Source organism: Lathyrus oleraceus, chromosome 2 (genome assembly GCF_024323335.1).
Source record: "Lathyrus oleraceus cultivar Zhongwan6 chromosome 2, CAAS_Psat_ZW6_1.0, whole genome shotgun sequence".
In the NCBI taxonomy this organism is placed as follows: domain Eukaryota; kingdom Viridiplantae; phylum Streptophyta; class Magnoliopsida; order Fabales; family Fabaceae; genus Lathyrus; species Lathyrus oleraceus.
Genome location: NC_066580.1, coordinates 431780304 through 431798593, shown reverse-complemented (window position 1 = coordinate 431798593; position 18290 = coordinate 431780304).

Sequence of the window (18290 nt, the reverse complement as noted above, 5' to 3'; positions counted from 1 at the left end):
TTGAAAACCCGTTGGCATAAGGCCAAAGTTTCTATTTAAAATAAGGTCTAAGTTTGAAATTGCAAGCAAATAAAGTTTTTGAAAAGGGGGGGAGATTTTGAAATTTAAGAAGTGGGAGAATATGAAGAGGCTATCCTAAGCATAAAAAATTAAAAGTTAAGAGTTGAAAAGATCTGACCAATTGGATGCAATCCAACAAACAAGAATGTCATATAGAAAACCCATTTTCCCTTTGGACTTGGAATCAAGCAATAATCAAGGAGCAATTAGCAATATTCAGACATTATGAGGATTAGGGCATCAAATAAAGATAGACACATCCAAACAAGCAATTCCCGTAGCTAGCAGTTTTCTTTGTCTTTCAATGTATCAGATGAAATATTCCTTGATAAACTTAAAGTAAAGCATCAAACACAAGGTCAAAATGACAATTAGCACCAAGACAAAGTAGCAAATGAATTCAAACAAATCCCAAGACTTGCACCAGATGAAAGCTTAGTTCACAATAACTTGGTCTCAAAATGTTGGTATTGACCAAGTCCTTTTTGCACAGGGAATGTTGCCTAATCCTAAGTCCAAGAGTTCAGATCAAGATCAACAGTCCACCAAATATTTTTTAGGAATTTTGTTGTTGTTAAGTATTTTATGGTCCTAAGACCATAAGCAAAACCAAAATGCACAAAAACTATATACAATCACAAGATATGGCTCAAATGAGCAAAGTGAAAATGACATAAACATAAACAAGTTAGATGGAATATAAATGGCAATGAATGATAAATGGTTGAAATTTAAATTGCATAAAGTAAATGACTTGAAAGTAAAGCAATATTAACAAGAGTTAGTCAAAGTTTAGTCAAGTGTTAGTATTTTTTTAATTGATTAAGTCATTCTTTGGAGAACACTCAACTATCCATTCACAAGCATGGATCCTTAAACCAAGACATCTTCCACGAGAAGGGCTCAAACTTGGATAATTTAACAAGTATGCCACTAGCTCTCATGAAAGGAAAAAAGGTCAAGTTTACACACAATACCATGAAGAATGGGAGACTTAAAATCTCACTTACTAGAATGTTATGCCTTTAGGGTCAAATATAGCTCTATGTTAAGCAATTGTAATTGGACTTATGTAGAAGTCATAACTATTTGAGGACGGGCAATAAAAATTTAGGTGTTAATGCATGTTAGAGATTTGGTATGAGGAACCAAACTCCTAAAACATACCACACACTAAAAGAAAAGATCAAGAGGGATGGACTTATCTCAGTCATACTTGTATTGGTTCATCTGACACAAGATCGTTGATGAACCAATTAGCCTTAAGACATTAGAGATTTCATTAGTCAAATAGGGAATGGGGAAAGAATAGGGATGAAGATGAAGAGGGAAGGGAAGATAGAAACACAAATTGATCAAGGGAGGATTTTATCAAATTAAAACCATTCATTCATTTTGGGAGATGAAATGTGCATTTCATCAATCCCCTAAATCCAATGGTTTTAATCCAACAAAAGTCAAATCAACCTTGATCAAGACCCAAACAAATAATAAAACATCACAAGACCATAAAAATGGCTCAACATAATTTTTATACATTTAATCAATTAAAAATGAATTTATAAATGAATTAAAATACAATTTAATTTGGTCAAAACCTAAAATCTCTTCAAAACACCAAATAAATGGTCGAGATTTATCCTAGGTCAAACAAGGTCAAAGGACCTTAGACAAAAAATTTCATGATTTTTGAAAAGTCAAAAGTATTTTTAAACAATTAAAAATATACAAAAAAGTATTTAATTCATAAAAAATATCAAAATTAATTCCAAAAAATAATTTTAATTCAGAACATGAAAGAGAAAAATATTTATAGATTTTTGGTGAAAGTCCCATATTTTTTGGATTAAAAATGAAATTATTATGAATTAAACAAAATAAAAGGATTAAACATAAAATCAGAAATAAAAATAAAAATAGAAAAAACAAGGGCCATCAGATCTCCCTCATTAATTGAGGTGGCAGATCTGATGGTCACACGCGCGTGTTCCATGGTGGATCTTGGTCAATTCAATGTACGTGTGGTAATCAGATGCAACGGTCCAGATTAGAACATTCAAACTTGATCAGATGGTCAGGAAGTGTGACAACACACCACCGGAGCTAGGGCTCCGGTCATCTTCTCTGGTGACCTTCACCGGACTGGTCCAACATCATCTCAATGGAAAATGAAAAACAAGGACACTATTTCAAAGAGAAAATGTTCAGGATCACGAATCTGACCTCAATTTTGTCCAATTCCAAGTATATAAAAAGATACAGGGATTTGAATTTTGAGGATCATGAACTGAGTTGCTTCGATTTGACCTCAAAGAAACTCAATCTTATTGCCTACATTGGTAGGACTTCAGCCAACCAAAAATCACAAAGAATAGTGAAGAATTGAGAGAGAATCAAAGAGATTAAAATTATGGAAAATCACCTTCGAGTGAGCTTCAAACTTGCTTGATCTTTCTTTTAATTGGCCTTGGCTTGACTTCAGGAGCTTGTAGGAGTTGAACTGGATCAAGGAAAGGCTTGGACTCTTGGAGTTTCAATCTCAAAATAGAAAGAGATTTGAAGCTCGATTTTCAAATGAAAACCTTCAAGATTATCCTTTAATGGTGAGGGTTTAGATTGTAGGTTCAAAGCTTGGGCAAGAGGTCCTTAATTCTGAGCCATGAGGGTCTTATTTATAGGCTATCCATTTGATTTTCACACACTTCTAAAACTGTCCAAAAATAGCAATTTCATTGCATGCTTGCATGAGTGTGTGATATGCCCATCAAATGATGCTATCAGGTCCAAAATCACTCATGTGCAATGCTGAAATCATGTTATGTGGTCATGCCAAAGAGATTGAAATGTTAATGTGAAATTCATCCAAATGAACCTTTGAAAAGAACCCATGCGCAAGTCCTTCAATTCTTGGCCAAATGAGATGATCTTGGACTTTTTGGAAAGGGGAGATCAAGGGGAACAACTTTCATGTAAAAAAATTCCATTTGAAGGTTGGATCATGAGGAACTTTTAGGTGGAAGTTAGGAAAATCAAACATATTTGAAAATGTTCTAAGTACCAAATCAAATGTTCACTTCTTCCACCTTGAATAACTTTTGTTATGGGATTAAAATGGAAAAAATTCCTTCATAAAAGTTGTAGATTTTTCAAACCTATTAAACTTGGTCACAAATTTTACCTCATTTGGATTTGGCATGAAGGAGTTATGCGTTTTAGAAGTTGAGGAAAATCACTTGTTCAATGGTAATGGCTTAAAATGACCTATAATGTTTCCTCTTGACACATGAATTTACAAGTTGAATTTGAACTTATTCCAAACATAAAAGTTTAAAAGGACATCTTGAATTTGATAATTTAACTTTAATGAATTTCATCTTATAAAAATTGAGCAAGTTATGGTCCTTTTAAGTTGACCTTCTAACTAGGGTTCAGACAAAATGACCTATAATCTTTCATCATAAAAAATGAATTTCCAAGAAAAACTAGCTCTTTAAATAAACATTAAAGTTGTTTGTAATGTCATAAGGAGTAACTTTGCTCTTGGAATCATTTTCATATGACAAAAATTGTAGGAGATAGGGTTTAGGAAACCCTAGTTTTGATCAGTTGACTTTCTCTGGTCAACCACCATGAACCATCTTGCAAACTTGAAATTCTATTGACATTTTGGACTCATGAAGGATAATATATGCATAATATGATATAATATGAAGTATACCTTGATATATTTGACCAAATGTTGAAGAAACTTGTTGAGGAAGTCACACAAGATACCCAGATGAATTAGGGCTTCCAAGGCAAACAAGCTTCAAACTCTTGATGAATTCTTGATCAAAATGATAAATGAAGATCATGGGGACCCATATATGATGTCTAGAGTCATTTTTAACCATCTCTTGATTAGTCTCCTTGCATTGAGGGTCTCAAACCCTAGATATGAGCTTGATGGAGTATGGGTGAACACACACACTACCTACAAAAGCAACAAACTATATATTGCCATATTTTTTTGCATTTGGGTTAGTAAATAATGAAATACAAAGTATGATACAACCAAATATGCTTGGTGATCTCTCCCAATGCAAACCCAATGAATGAGGGGTAAGGAGGATGCCAAGATGTGATCCCAAAAGCTAATGCATATGATGAGATAGCATGAGGGATCTTAGGGTCAAACTTGGGGTCTTACAGTTTTGAACTGCCATGGCAACGGAAGAAGTTAACGGTAAAAAAATGGATTTAGATAGAACACTTAATAGTATTGAAGCTGAATATGCTGCACATATTAAAGTGAACGATTTACAACTCATGAACCAAATCACCTTATGAAAAGAGAATGATTACAAAATCATATTCGGAATGGACTCGTAGATGATTTGTGATTATTATAGTAGTTGCGTTACTGCAAAATAGGTTTAGGATACTCTGAAAAACGAGTGTGACACAAAGAAGCTAGAGCAAAGGAGTATGCGAGTAGTCACTATCTCAAGTATCAGATGGTATAGATGAAAGATCCGTAGAGAGTCAATGTCACGAACTTCAAAAGATTGCTTATGAGATTATCCAAAAAGGTATGTGTTTAGATGAACCATTTTAAATTTCATTTATTATTGACAAACTACCCCATAGTTTTAAAGTTTTTAAAATTATGCTTTCCTGTAAAATAAAAGAATTTCTAATTGAGAGTCTGATTATTCACCTGAAGAAGAATCTTAGAAATATGATCAAAGAGAAAACGCCTTGGCTGTTTCAAACAACAAAAAGAAATTCGGTGTAGTTCTTAAGCCATTTGGCAAATAATTAAAGAATCAGAACCGTAATATTGTGAACTGAATTAAGAATGAGAACCCTTTAAGGGCCCCAATTACTCCAATTGATAGGCAACAACCACCACCATAACGAAACGAACTGATATTTGCTTTTAATTCAATTGTGGAAAACTAGTTCATATGATTAAAAAATGTAAAATCAGGCTTGAACCTTGTGTTGCCCCTAATGCACATGTTAACCTGACTGATGAGTAATTTATTGCTTTGATCACTAAAATCAACGTAATTTATGATTCTGATGGTTGGTGGTTAGACATTGGCTCCTCTCGTTATGTCTGTTATGATCGTGCAATGTTTAAAACATAGATAAATAACAAAGTGTTGCTAGGAGTTGCCCACACCACTAATGTTGTCGGTATTAGAGAAGTGGAATAGAGTCCACCTTTGAAAAAACTGTAATCTTGAAGGATGTCATGTATACTTTAGAAATTATAAAGAATCTTGTTTTTTGGTTTTCTTTTGAATAAAGCATGGTTTAGTCAGTCTATTGGGGTAGATTTTTACACAATCACTAAAAATGACATTTTTGTGAAAATTCTATGTTTAAGACTTTTGCGAATGAAATTGAAATTCAATTTAGTAACAAGGTTAAGAGAATTCGTAGTGATAAGGGAACTAAATATTATTTCAGTTTATTTAATGAATTTTATAAAAAACATTGAGTTGTACATGTCACGACTGCATCATGCTCTCCTGAAATCAATGGTAAAGAAGATAGAAAGAATAGAACTCTTACTAAACTAATTGTTGCTATTACGTTGAATTATGGTGTTGCATCTCAATGGTGGGGTGGGGAGGGATTTTGTTTACTATTTGTTATGTCCTAAATAGAGTTCCCAAGTTAAAAAGTAATATCTCTTCTTATGAGATATTAAAGAAAAGATAACCAACCTTATCTTATTTACGAACTTGGGACTTCCTGGCTTATGTCAGAATTCTGGATCCAAAGCAAGTCAAACTTGTTAATAAAGCCTATGAATGTTTATTCATTGGGTATGCAACAAACAATAAAGCATATAGGTGTTATGACCTAAATGCTAAAATGATCATAAAATCGAATGATGTTGAATTCAATGAAGACAAATTTCCTTTCAAATTGAGAAATAATGTAGGCACTAAATCGAATCACATTCCTGTGATAAGAAGCACTGAAAGTAACAATGAAGTATAAATAGAACTTTGAGGAAGTAAAAATGTAAGAGTTTATAAAGATTATGGGCCTGATTATGCGGCTTATATTGTAGAAGAAGATCCAATAAATCTTCAAGAAGTCTTGTCATCTATGGATGCAGATTTATGGCAAGAAGCTATTTATGGTAAGATAGATTCTCTGGAATCTAACATGACCTTGAACTTAGTAGATTTGCCTCATGGTTGTAAACCAATTGTTTGTAAATGTGTTTTAAAAAGAAACTAACACCTGATGGAACAATTGATAAGTACAAGGCTCGCCTTATAGGCAAAAGGTTTAAGGCAAAGAGAAAATATATATTTCTTCGATATTTTTTCTCCAGACACTTGAATTACATCCATTAGGGTACTTATTTCAATGGGCATTATTTATAACTTAATAGTACACCAAATGGATATTAAAATAACTTTTTCTAAACGGTGACTTAGAAGAAGAAGAAGTCTATATGGACCAACTGGAAGGGTTTGTAATTCATGGATAAGAAACACAATGTTTGTAAGTTAGATAAGTCTCTGTACGGTCTAAAACAAGGTCTAGCACAATGACATGAGAAGTTTGATAACTTAATGATATCGAATGGGTACAAAGTGAATAAAAGTGACAAATGCGTTTACTACAAATATGAGAATCGCATTTGCATTATCATATGTCTCTATCTAGACGGTCTACTCATATTTGGATCAAACATTCAGGCTGTTAATGATATGAAATCATTGTTGTGCAACAACTTTGGTATGAAAGACCTCGGAGAAGCGAGCATGATTCTTGGTATCAATATCACGAGATCCAAATAAAGAATTTTTTGGATCAATCACTCTATATGTAGAAGATCTTAAAGAAATATAATTACTTTGACTATAAATTTGCGTGCACGCCATACAATCCAAGTGCGAAACTATTTAAGAACACTAGTGAAAGTGTCAGACAAATAGAATATGCGAGCATCATTGGCAGTCTTAGGTATGCCTCTGATTATACTAGACCCGACACTGCATATGTCGTAAGATTGTTGTGCATGTTTACAAGTAGACCGAGTAATGAGAATTGACAAGCTATTTAGCGAGTCATGCGGTATCTTAAAAAGACCGTGAATCTTGGTTTGCATTATCAAAGATTTCCTGTTGTACTTGAAGGATACAATGATGCATATTGGAATATCTTATCAGATGATTCCAAAGTAACTAGTGGCTATATACAATACAGTTCACGATGGAGTATGAGATGATAGCATTAGTGACTGCTAATGAAGAAGCAGGTTGGTTAAGATGCTTTGTAGCTGAGATTCCTTTGTTGGAAAAACCTATGCCAACTGTGTTGATCCACTGTGATAGTATCGCGGCTATTGCAAAAATTGAGAACCATTATTATAATGGTATAAGACATCAAATTAGAAGAAAGCACATCACTGTTAGAGATAATATATCTAAATGAGTTGTAAGAGTGGATCATATACGCATTGATGTAAATTTAGAACATCCTTTGACGAAAGGATTAGCTAGAGAGAAAGTCCAGAATACATCAAAGAAGACGGGACTAATGCCTATAGAGAAATGAGTTGCTCATGATGGTAACTCGACCTAAATGACTGGAGGTCCCAAGAAATAGGTTGAATGGGTAATAAAAAGTTGTGAGTAATATGAGGTGAACATGCTAGAGTAAATAAGAGAAGCATGAATCCTGAAGCAATAAGAGGATGAGATAATAGAAACTCTTAATGATATCTATACTTTATATGAGGGAGTACTTGTGCTACATGAGTACACTTGATAGAATAACCAATGTGATTGTCGAACTTAGGTCGGTTCCAATGAAATTTTGTGAGGCAGAATTCCTAGAGTCTTCACTAAACTGGGATACACATGCAGAGCTATTAAAGCACTGGCTATAAGAATACACCTTAAGAAAAGGTCGTGTGCATGTTTGATGTCTGAGATAGAGTTCAAGACAATTGTGTCACTCTTGTTGAATCAGAATCCTACTTGCTACGCAAAGGTTTAAGTCGTAGACACCTTTGTTTGTGCACAATCTTAGAAACGTTTGGTGATACTTCTGTAACACTTTTTTAAATTCATATGGGGGATTGTTGGAATATTATGTCAATATTCAAATATAGGGAGATGAATTTGAAAAGGCTCCTTAAGTCAAGTCGTGTGTTAGTTGAAAAAATTACTTAGTCCCACATTGCTTATGTGAGATATATTTCATTTCTCACTTAATTATATAAGGAAATTCCTTGTTTCATTTCAAAACACACCAAAAATGTAATTTGAGTTTTTCCTTCCTCACTCTCATAACTCTGCGTCTTTCGAATTGTTGAAGCGACAACTTCTCCCCCTTTCTTTCCACTCGTTGAATTTTCAGAGTATTTTCTTGAATTCTCTTTAGAGAATTATGTTAATTTCTCCTCGTTTGAGTTGAGAAATTATGAAGTATAATATTTTAATTCTCTTTAGAGAATTATTCGAATTTCTATTTGTTTGAGAAATCATTTTTAATGGTCAAATGACTATTATTGAATTCTCTTTGGAGAATTATTGGAATTTCTCTTGGTTTTAGAGATTATTTTGACTGGTTATTATACTAGATACTACGAGTGGTATTTATACTATATTCAAATGGTTTTTGTACCATCTGAGGGTGTATTTCTAGACCGATTATTTACCGGGAAAGTACTTATCGTATAATATAGAACTGAGTTATTTTATCTTTGAGGGGGCGCGGTAGTTCAACTGCTTTGCATAATTTTGGATAGTGCCGCAAAATATTTTAAAGAGAGCAACCTAGTCCACGACTCGACCCGATAATTTCTTCTTGTGGTTAATTTTCAAAACAGTGAAATGATAATTTTAAAATAATTAATATGTTGATCATTAAATAATATACTATATCTATTTATGAAGCAAACTTGCCTTTTATCTGATTTCATTTATCGTGTTGATGAGATTGTTCATTAAAAAGAAAACACACATTCAAATATAATATATGTTGGAAATTATTAACAATAACTTTCATGGGTATGTTTCAATATGACAAATATGAGCAATTGAATTAATGACAATAAATGCATTGCAAATAGTCCCATATAGAAAGTGGAGCTAACTTTAAAAGCATTTATAAAGACCTTTAAACATTAAACTCACCAAAGGAGGCGAAGAGGATAAGGTGTCACATGGACATATGTGGTGGTCCCAAGCATTATGACATATGTCACATTCAAACAACCCCTCACCGGTGTAGCCACTGACGACACCGACTCCGGGACCGGGTCCGAGGGCGTGGGCGTAGGGGCGGCTTGTAGGCACTATTGACCAAAAGTCAATTATTGTAAAAAAAAGGTCAATTGTGTAATTTTTGGTACATGTATGAACATTGAATGTGATTGTATGAAATTTGGCTTGATATTTGTTTATGAATGGTATTGAAATGAATTGAATTGTATGGAAATGAATGGTATTTGAAAATCCAATGGATTGCGTTAAACATGGACTTCAGAAACCAACCACTAGGGCACACACTAAGCAAACCTAACTCCCACAAACGTGCATGTATGATGAAGGGAATGTGAATGAAAAAACTTGAATGAATCAAGGATTGATGTATAATCCACCATGGCACAAATGACTAATGAATCAGGGACCCTATCATGGATCAATGGGAAATGAGACTTGAATGAAGAATTAATGGACACATGAGCAACTATGAATGAATAAACCATGAACTAGCAATGACCAAATGAAATGATCAGATGAAATGACCATGAATGGGATAAATGGAAGTTGTGATGCCATGACAATGGGCTTGGACCAAAGGATACCATCAAGCAATAGATGTACATGTAATGACTTGAAATGAACTCAATCCAACCAATGAAACCTCACAATGGACCAAGGACAAGTGAGCCTTGAATGGAGCTTGACCAAGCAAATGAACATGCATAATGAATGATAGTGAACCAGATGGAATTAGGGTTAGATGCATATACAATGAAGGATAGTCATAATTAGGGTTTTGGTTCACCATGATGATACAAATGAATCTTCAAAACAAGATGCACACAAAAAGGAACAAAGGTGCAAACACACTAGGGTTTGGCTTGGTTGAGTAACACCAAGGTGCCAGGAAACCCTAGCTCTCACTAGGTACACACAACCATGCCTCGAATCCAAGATACATGTCCTCTTATATTGTCTAATGCCAATGTAAGTGAAATGGTTGAATATGAGTGTATGCACATGAATTAGAGTGATGGACCTAAGTGAACATTGTAAAGGGTATGGTAGATTTTGGGGTATGACATATGGGAACATGGTCATGTTATTGGTTAGAATTGCAAACACTAAAAATTATATCAACATCTAATAAGAATATTAATATTGATTAGAAGTTCAATTAAATCATAAAAGGTTAAGAAACAATTAATATTTCTAATTAAAATTCTAAAATGTGAATTAAATAATAAAATGTAAATTCTCCTTGAAAACCCATCTGACGCTGATGGCTTTCTTGTCCTTTGGAAGATTAGTTAACTTCCAAGTCTTGTTTCTTTATATAATAGCCTTAAGTTATTCTTTCATGGCCTTCATCCACACTTTCTTCTTGAGCGTTTCTTCAACACTAACTGGTTCAGAGTCTACTAACATGGCACACTAAATGACTTCTCCTTCATAGTCTACCTCAGTATCTTGCAGCATGTCAAAATCTGAAAACCTTCTTGATATGTTTCTGATTCTTTGTGGCCTCTAAACATGTTCAGAATCTTCTTTGGACGCTGGAATAATATAAAATGCTGGAACCCCAGAAGTACCATCTTTAGAGGCATGACCACCTTCAGAGTCTGTAATATTCCCAGAGTCCCGATCTCCACCAGATTCACCTTCAGAGTCAAACTCGCCTTCAGAGTCACTTTCAGAATTAACTTCTGATTCTGAATCACCTTCAGAGGAAAATTCTCATTCAAAGTAGGAAATATTTTCAAAAGCTGGCACTACTCCAGAGTTGGATTGAGATTTACTCCAATCCCATGCTTCTGATTCTTTCACAATGACATCTCTGTTGAATTCAGCCTTGTTGGTGATAGGATAATAGAACTTATAAGCACCTATATTATGGTACCCTACAAGCAACATAACTCTGCTTTTGTCATCCAACTTCCTTCTCTTAGCATCTGGAACATGTTTGTAACAAACATAACCAAACACTTTCAGATGACTCACACTTTGCTTATCTCCAGTCCATTTCTCCAAAGGAACAATTTTCTTCAGCTTCTTGGTTGGACACCTGTTGAGCACATACGTTGAGATGGCAACAACTTCTCCTCACAAGGTGTTAGGTAACTTCTTCTCCTTCAACATGCTCCTTGTCATATCAAGCAAAGTTCGGGTTCTTCTTTTAGCAAGACCATTGTATTGAGGAGTGTATGAAGTATTCACCTCATGCTCAATTCCATTATCCTCACATAACTTTTTGAACTCTATAGAGTTATACTCATCTCCACCACCAATTCTGAGAATTTTCAGCTTCTTACCACTCTGATTCTCAGCCTTAATTCTACATCTTAAGTTCAGCAAACACCTCGTGTTTGAACTTTATAAGGGATACCCACATCATTCTTGTGAACTCGTCAACAAATGGAACAAAGTATTTATTCCCTCCAAGTGAAGGTACTGAAAATGGTCCACATACATCAGAATGCACCACACACAGAGCATGCTTTGCTCTTGGAGGCATTTCAGATGCAAATGAAAGTCTTGGTTGTTTCCCTCGCATCCACACATTTCATGACTTCTCTGACTTCTTAATTGCAGGAATTCCATGTACCAACTTCTTTGAATTCAAATTCCCTAAGCTTCTGAAGTTCATATGACTAAATCTTTTGTGTCGCAACTCATTTTCCTTCACAACACTTGTTGCACTAAGGCGTTCAAAGTCTGCAATGTTAACATTCAATTTGAATGTTATATTCCTTCCCTGCTCTAACTTCATAATCAGCTTTTAATTACAGTCATACAACTTCAAAAGATTGTCCTTCATAATAAATGAAAAACCTTTCTCAATTAATTGACCCACACTCATTAGATTACTTTTCATGCCATGAACATACCACATGTTCTGAATCAATGTTGTTTTACCCTTATTTAGAACTACTCTGGCACTTCTCATACCTTTAGCATTGAGTTATTTATCATCAACACATCTGATCTTTGTGCTCTTTCTAGAGTCAAAGTCAACCAACCATTTCTTATTCCGAGTAAGATGATTTGAGCAGCCAGTGTCCATATACTACCAATCTGCCAAATATGCATCATCAGATTCATAAGTCATCAGTAGCATATATTCATCATCAAAATCTCTTCTGTCTATGTTTGCTTCTTCTGATTTTTTTTCCTTGTTTGAGCAATAATCAGCAGCAAAGTGGCTAAACTTCTTACAACAGTAGCACTTAACTTTCTTCTTGTCATACTTCTCCTTCCCTTTTTGAGCACTCTTTTTCATTCCAGAAATTGAGGTTTATGACTTTTGAATACCATCAAATCTTTTTCCGGCTTCTTACCAAGATTGCTTCTGATATTTCTTATTAGAAGCTGCTTTTAGAGTTTGCTGCTCTACCTCCACTTCAGAGTTTCTCTCAGTCAGACGCAACTCTTATGCCTCTATACTACTTTGTGTCATATCCCAATTTTGTCCGGGCATATTTAAATTTTCATAAAATTAATTTCATTTTTAATATGCATCATATGCATAGCATGACATACATTCCATTATAAATAATACCTAGAATATCAGTCAGGTTAAATTTATTGAAAATACAGTAAAATCGGTTGAATTATTTCTCAAGAACATGCACAAACCAGCGGGTAAAAAGTTTCAAAATTAAAATTACAAACACCAATATTATTAATCTACGGTTCATGTAGTTTAATCTGGTGTGCTCGTTGTATTTTTCAGCGGCTGTTTCAGTTACATTTCGACCCTCCTGAGCCTTTTAACCGGTGCAAATTTATTTCAGAATTTGAAAAAATGCTGTATTTTTTTAATAAGTATATTTTGTGCGGATCATTTTACTGCATCTGATTTAATTTTTCGAGCAAATTTTTGCCCGATTTCTATTCATTTTTAGTCGCTTTAAATTTTGTTCTTTTGTCGAGACAGTCGGGCTAATAAACCTCTTTTCTCTCTCACCACGTGCCCACTCACTCAACAGCTCACCTCACCTCCTCTCTCTTTGCCACACATCATATATTCCTCCTCACTCTCTCATTACACGTAGCTCTCACCTACCTCACACTCCACTAATAACCAACCTATTCTCTTCTCAGAAGAGTACTGAAAAAACAAAAAAAAAACACTCTCTCATCGCTCTCTCTCAGACTCGCTCTCCCTCACAACACAATTCCTCACAAATCTCTCTTCACTCTCTCATCAAAACCCCTCCATCTTCAACTCTCCATGACAACCTTCATCCACCACCGTTCAACCACCACAAAACCCACAGATCTACAAACCACCGCTCACCTCCATCATCACAAACCACAAAGCTTCGTTGTTTCACAACCGCACCTCATCGTTCAAATCCTCGGAACAACATTGATTCTCCGCCGCCACGAAATATACCAACACCGTCCACCACCGTGATCCAAATTCTCGGCCAACAACGAAGACCTCACGACGCGTATCCTCGCCGTCATCGGACTGTGAACGACGCCACCCCCGTTCATCATCCTATCGCCGCCGTCACAAACGAACACCAGCTCCAACGTCGTAACCAAAATCAAGAAGAAAGCTTAAGGAATTGATTACACATTCTCTCAAAGTTTAGCAACTCGGAAAAGTGTCTATCGGTTTTTCGGTTGGTTCATGACTATCCTTTCTTTATTCGCTTTCAATACTGCTTGATTGATATTCTTGCTCCCTTATTTTTATTTTGATTTTGATTCTTTAAATTGCATTACTGCTGGTTATTCTGTTAGGGTTAAGGATAATTTTTGTATATTGAGAAAACGCACGGCTATTTCTATTTCAATTATGCTGCTGTTGTCTTTATTTTATGATAATCACAACAATGTTGATAACGATTCGAACTAAGTTCGTGTCGATGATACGCTGGCTTTTTTTTCCAGTTGCTTCCTGAAGTTTCAACATTCGTTCTACTATTTGTTGCTTGAAATTGGTATTGTAAGGTTGAAAGTTTTTATGGTGACTATTTGGTATCCATTTTGTAATACAACGCGTGGAACTTGTTTCGCAGTACTGTGATATGCATAAATTGCGTCTTATAGCTTCCAAGCATTTTTTTCTCTCTTCTTGTATTATAAAGTTGTACCCATGTTACCGAGTACCGATTCTTTTCGTTTTTACCATGATGACATTGTTTTGCTACGGAAAAATTTCTCACCACTTGCTGATTGTCCTGAACCTTAGTTGTGTTGGTACCTTAAAATCAACGATTGTGTTCTTTTTGAGACTTTGACACTATCAGCTGGTATTTGATTAAATAGAATGTTAAACAGAATATGCTTGTTTCATTGTTGATTTTTGGTTACGTTGCTGCTGTTAGTCGTTTATGGTTAAGGACATTTTTTTTTTGAATGTTGACAAAATGTACTGGTTTTCCTTATTATCATTTCAATCATGCTGCTGTTATCTTCGTTTGGTTTTTAATCACAACAAACTTGATGAAGATTTAAACTATGTTTGTGTCGGCAATATACTGATTATTCTTCCAAGTCGTGTCCTTAATTTTCAAACATTGGTTATACTATTTTGTGCTAGAAATTGGTGTTGTAAGGTTGAAAACATTATGATGGCTATTTGGTGTCCCTCTTATCATACAGCATGGTGAAATTGTTTTGCCGTAGTATGATCTGCTATCGGAAGTGGCCTTTGTAACATTTATGCTTTTTTTAGTATTATAAATTTGTATCCATATTACCGAGTACTGAAGCTTTCTGTTTGCTTTTGCCATTATGACATTGTCTCAATTAAGTTTTCCTTATTAAATTGGTGCAATTATATTGTTGCTAATGAAAATGCTTTTGGGTTAGATAATAGTCATGATATTATATTCCTTTTGCCAATTGATTGTTAATAACATTGTAGGGTTGCTTGTACAAAATCTAGAAAAAATTATATCGTAAATTGTTTGCGCAATGTTGACGACTTTTAGTGATATATTTTGTAAATAAATAAGGTTGAATTGTTGTTTAAATTCCATTACATTTAAATTGGATTTTTATGTGGATTCGACAAATTCATGTCGCTATGCCACCAACATTTCAATAAATTAATTGCATATTTCACCGTGTACGACATTAATCATATTGTCCTTACGCTCAAACCGGTTCCGAGCACATCTTCCTCAACACATACCGACTAAATCAACATTAATGTCCATTTTCTTTCTCTTTTGCTTTAATTAATTAGTTTAATTTTAATTAATCAATTTTAATTAACTTAATTATTTGATCTAATTAAAATAATTGTGATAATTAAACTTAATTAATTCAATTAATTGATTTAATCAAATTTTTAATAAATTAATTTTGTTAAAAAGAAATTGATCGATTTCTCTCCCTCTTACAACTTCACACTATTTCAAACAAAAACTATTTTATATCATTATCATTTCATAATCCTTTTCAATTTTATTTCATTCCAATTCACTATCCAAACCAATTTCAAAAACACATCATATAATTCTTGATTCAAACATCAAGCCCATTTTTAAACACCCTTGTAAGTCGATTGCTCTTAGCATCGCCATCAACCTCACATAGCTTACTCTTGGGCTTTCTTACAATGAGACCTATTCGGTTATTAATTAATCGAGTAAATGATCGATTCACCATAATTTATTTAATAAACACGTATTCAAACCTTTTTCCAAACCATTTAACTTCAGAAGAATTTTCTCTTTCAAACATAAATTCTGGGATGAAAAAGATATAGGGAGCGTATGCTTCACTATTTCTCAAGCACTTGAATAATTGGCGTACGCCATATTGCTCGAGTTCTTGTCACCCGATTAAACCTTAATCATACACATTCAAATCACATTTTCTAAATCAACTACAAATTCTACAACCATTTAATTCTAAATTTCCGATAATAAAAGGATAGGAGGCGTACGCCTCATTATCTTTCGATTATTCGAATAATTGGCGTATGCCACATTGCTCGAATCTTCGTCATCAATTCAAAACCACAATCAAATAAACTCAAATTATCTTTTATATCAAACACAATTTCGCAAAATAAACAACTTAAACTTCAATAGAGAATGGGAGGCGTACGCCTCATCATTCCTTGATTATTTGAATAATTGGCGTACGCCACATTGCTCAAATCATCGACTTTCCAAACAAACCTACAAATTCAAATTCAAATTATTTTCACAAATCAAATACAACATCTAAGAACATATCTTTTATAAATTAAACTTCGGATGATAAAAGATGGGAGGCGTTCGCCTCGCCATCTCTCGATTATTTGAATAATTGGCGTTCGCCATATTGCACAAATTATCGACTTCCAATTAATACATTTTAACTAAACTTGGATAAGGGAATAGGTGGCGCACGCCTCATTATTCTTTGAATAAGCAAGTAGGAGGCGTACGCCTCACTACCGTGCGTATTCAACATCTACAAACCAACTTTCAAAATAATTTGAACGAAAAATGGGTAGAAGGCGGTCGCCTTATTATTCCTCGAAAGAATTGGACGATTGGTGTGCACCACATTGCTCAATCTTTCATCGATCTTCAAAAACATCTCAAACACATTAAACCTAACTTCTCGCCCCCGCACGATCGAAACCAAAAACATCAAACTCATCAATTCAACTTGTCATCCCCGCATGACCAAAATTCTTTTAAAAAGAACACTGTTAATCCTTTCTAATGCGCACAACAAACCAACGCTTAAGCCTCCGCCGAGAGTAGACAAGCCAGCGTTTAGCCTTTAGAACGCGATCTACACAGCCGTTCATTAAAAGACACCAACAAAAACCGTAGTTCCCCGAACTACGAATGCTCTGATTTCCTTATTACACCATAAGGATACGTAGGCAGGAGATTGCTGTATCTTCGCGAGCACACTAATAAAAAACCTCCCTGTTCTCCTTTGGAGGTCTTCATCCATCTCTATTCAATATTTAATTACTCGAAGAAAGCGAATAAAAGTTAATTAACATTCAAATAGCAAATTAGACTAAAAGGTTCCCATTGAGTACAACGGACGTGAGGGGTGCTAATATCTTCCCCTTGCGTAATCGACTCCCGAACCCGAATATGGTTGCGACGACCATTATTCTATTTTTCTTAAAGGTTTTATCGATATTTTCCTATTCCTTCATTGGAATAAATAAAGTTCGGTGGCGACTCTGTTCGAACTAATTTTTCCGCGACCATCGCGAGGAATCGTATTTTTCGAGATGCGACACTTTGCAACTCTTCAATTCGCATGGTGCTAAGATACTTATAATGTTTAGTTTCTACCATAATGTAATCAAGCTGAGGAGTAAGAGATCTAAGTACCTTCTCAATGATACTTTCTTTAGAGAGAGTTTCTCTAGACGACTTCATCTTATTTGTGATCAGAATTACTCTGGAGATGTAGTCAAGTACCTTCTCATTGTTCTTCATGTTGCAATTCTAATACTGCTTGCGTAGATAGTGAAGCTTTACCTTCTTCACTGATGCATCACCGTTGTAGCACCGTACCCGTATGTCCCACGCAGCCTTCGTCGTCGTCGAATCAACGATTTTCTCAAACACGTTCACATCTACACGCTAATGGATGTAGAACATCGCCTTATGATCATTCTTCCTCATATCACTCTGAGCATTTCTATGCACATCCATTGTATTTTCTGAAAGTGCAACCTGAACGTAATTGTCATTGAGAAGGGTTAGTTTTCCTTCCAAACATGAATTTGTAGAGAGAAATGATTAGTATTTCTTCCAAACACGAGCTTGAAGCGGCTAGTCCTCAAGGTAAACCGAGATTTTTTACGGACTTTTCTTGAACCAATGTGAGCTTTTAAACTAGACTAAATTCACGAACCGAACCGAACCGAGGTTTTGACCAGACTGGTCACGAACCAAAATGAGATTTTAAACCAAGTTTATTCCGAACCAAAGTGAGCTTTTAAATCAGGTTTAACTCATGAACCGAGTTTAGGTTTTAAACCAGGATGATCTTAACTCAGTT